Raw genomic sequence first — 3,375 nt, 5'->3', positions numbered from 1 at the left:
AAGGATGAGATATATTTGAGGAAGACCTCCTTCCAAATGTTTGCAAATTTGTTTTAAATTGCTCAACTTTCCTTCTCAGGAAATCTCATCTGTAGAGCAAGCATGACCTCTCTCTTTGCCAACTTTCCTAAAGGATTACTTAGGCCCATTTGCAGTGGTCATCCCAATGTTACTTATAATGGAAGCCTCCTAAGTGTTCAGCTGTAGTGGAAGGGCTACATTAATAGGGCCACAGCCACTGATGAACCATTTATTAGCTACCCTGTGCTGGGCTTCCCTGGTGGCTCAGACTGTAAAGAATCTGCCTGCAATGCAAGAGACCCAGGTTCGATCCCTGGGTCAGGAAGATCCCCTGGAAAAAGGAATGGCTACCCACTCTAGTATCCTTTCCTGGATAATTCCATAGACAGAGGAGCCTGGTGGGCTACAGTCCATGGGGTCACAAAGAGTTGGACACGACTCAGCAACTAATACTTGCACTTTTTCACTGTTGCCTCTCAAAGCTGGTGGGGAAAGAGAAGAGGCCAGAGGGGCCATTCCTGGCCCTCCAAACAGCCTGCAGACATCCACAGCTTAAAACTGCAGGCTTGGGGAGAAATAAAGACAAAGAGCTCTAAGACATGAACCAATCCTGAGACAACCTGCCAGCAAGGTCAGTGGGGTGGCTGACTCTGACTTCAGCACCTCTGACCTTCTCTTTACTGATTTAGATGGACAGAGACCCAGGACCTAGCTGCCAACAGGGCGGCCAGGTTGTTTTGTGGTTCTGGAGTCAAAAGTCTGGATTTTTTACAATATCTATTTATTTATATGGCTGCGCCAGGTCTTAGATGCAGCATGCGGGACCTTCAGTGGAGGCATATGGGATCTAGTTCCCCAACCAGGGATCGAACCTGGGACCTCCTGCATTGGGGGAACGGAGTCTTAGTCACTGGACCACCAACGAAGTCCCCACAGGTCTGGATTTTATCTTCAGGTATCCGAGGGGAAATCATCTCACCACGAGAGCTGGCTTCCCGCCCCAGCCAACACATATGCTCCTGTTTTAACCCAGCCTCGAATGGCACAGGGAAGACTTTGAGACCCTCTGACTGTCTAAGACAGGAATCCAAATAGACAGGACTAAAATAGTCACACGCTCCCAGGAAGTACCAAGCGTCACTCTCTCAGAGGCCACATGAGAACCGTGCAAAGTACAGATGGTCATTTACCTGACACAGGAGAGAACGAGAGTGACAGCCAAAATGGGGCAGAACTGGAATTTTAAACCTAGATCTCGTGCTTGCTTTGGCAGCACATATACTAAAATTGGAAAGATACAGAGAAGATTAGCATGGCCCCTGCGCAAGGATGACACGCAAATTCGTGAAGCGTTCCATATTTTTAATAAACAAATGGGATCTAATTAAAATTAAAAGCGTCTGCACAACAAAAGAAACTATAAGCAAGGTGAAAAGACAGCCTTCAGAATGGGAGAAAATAATAGCAAATGAAGCAACTGACAAACAACTAATCTCAAAAATATACAAGCGACTCCTGCAGCTCAACTCCAGAAAAATAAATGACCCAATCAAAAAATGGGCCAAAGAACTAAATAGACATTTCTCCAAAGAAGACATACAGATGGCTAACAAACACATGAAAAGATGTTCAACATCACTCATTATCAGAGAAATGCAAATCAAAACCACAATGAGGTACCATTTCACGCCAGTCAGAATGGCTGCAATCCAAAAGTCTACAAGCAATAAATGCTGGAGAGGATGTGGAGAAAAGGGAACCCTCTTACACTGTTGGTGGGAATGCAAACTAGTACAGCCACTATGGAGAACAGTGTGGAGAATCCTTAAAAAACTGGAAATAGAACTGCCATACGACCCAGCAATCCCACTGCTGGGCATACACACCGAGGAAACCAGAATTGAAAGAGACACATGTACCCCAATGTTCATCACAGCACTGTTTATAATAGCCAGGACATGGAAGCAACCTAGATGTCCATCAGCAGATGAATGGATAAGAAAGCTGTGGTACAAAAACACAATGGAGTATCACTCAGCCATTAAAAAGAATACATTTGAATCAGTTCTAATGAGGTAGCAATGGCACCCCACTCCAGTACTCTTGCATGGAAAATCCCAAGGACGGAGGAGCCTGGTAGATTGCAGTCCATGGGGTCGCTAGGAGTCGGACATGACTGAGCAACTTCACTTTCACTTTTCATTGTCATGCATTGGAGAAGGAAATGGCAACCCACTCCAGTGTTCTTGCCTGGAGAATCCTGGGGACGGTGGAGCCCGGTGGGCTGCCATCTATGGGGTCGCACAGAGTCGGACACGACTGAAGTGACTCAGCAGCAGTAGCAGTAATGAGGTGGATGAAACTGGAGCCTATTATACAGAGTGAAGTAAGCCAGAAAGAAAAACACCAATACAGTATACTAACGCATATATATGGAATTTAGAAAGATGGTAATGACAAGCCTGTATGCAAGACAGCAAAAGAGACACAGATGTATAGAACAGTCATTTGGACTCTGTGGGAGAGGGAGGGGGGGATAATTTGGGAGAATGGCATTAAAACATGTATAATATAAGAAATGAATCGCCGGTCCAGATTCAATGCAGGATACAGGAAGCTTGGGGCTGATGCACTGGGATGACCCAGAGGGATGGTATGGGGAGGGAGGTGGGAGGAGGATTCAGGATGGGGAACACATGTACACCCGTGGCAGATGCATGTTGATGTATGGCAAAACCAATACAATAAAGTAAAAATAAATAAACAAATAATAAATAAAATAATTATACAAATGTAAAAAAAATAAAAATAAATATTGAGGATGTTTCTACAAAATAAAATAAATAAATAAACCTAGATCTCATGCCAACAGCCATCCTCTGTTCCCTGCATCAGTCAAGCTGCGTGTAAGGCTGGACCCCACTGCTCCCTCTCGCACCCCAAGGCTGATCCATGACTTTCCTAAACATTTTTTAATTGGAGTAAAATTGCTTTACAGTGTTGTCTTGGTGTCTGCTGTATGACCACGTGAATCAGCTATAAGTATACAACGGATAAGAACAGATGTTACACTTCATCTTAGCCAAAAGGCCAAGAAGGGATCCTAAACATTTTAAAAGAGAAAGAACTGACAATATGGTTGCTTTGCCCAAGAGTTCAACAAGATACGTGGTAATTTACTCAAAACCCAACCCTGGAGAAAATACTGCATGATTTTATAAAATCCTCCCTCACTACCTGTAACCTCTTTTACTACATGCTGGGAATTTAAATCAGGGGGGAAAAAAAAAAAACAAACACCTTTCTCATACAAAAAAAAAAAAAGATAAACATGTAAGGAGATAGATGTGTTCA

General features: G+C 43.8%; 1 non-coding gene and 1 pseudogene across 1 annotated transcript; one reads left to right on the top strand and one right to left on the bottom strand.

Moving 5' to 3' along the window:
• The first annotated feature begins 1,278 nt into the window (after nucleotides 1-1,278).
• On the top strand, nucleotides 1,279-1,385 carry LOC113878716. Its single transcript, XR_003507131.1, has one exon. It is a non-coding gene; the product is annotated as a U6 spliceosomal RNA (small nuclear RNA).
• Nucleotides 1,386-2,973: 1,588 nt separating this feature from the next.
• On the bottom strand, nucleotides 2,974-3,123 carry LOC113878705 (annotated as a pseudogene).
• Nucleotides 3,124-3,375: the final 252 nt, after the last annotated feature.

Source organism: Bos indicus x Bos taurus, chromosome 19, assembly GCF_003369695.1.
Source record: "Bos indicus x Bos taurus breed Angus x Brahman F1 hybrid chromosome 19, Bos_hybrid_MaternalHap_v2.0, whole genome shotgun sequence".
Lineage (NCBI taxonomy): Eukaryota > Metazoa > Chordata > Mammalia > Artiodactyla > Bovidae > Bos > Bos indicus x Bos taurus.
Note: the sequence above shows the minus strand (reverse complement) of the source record. Positions and strands in the feature narration are given on the sequence as shown.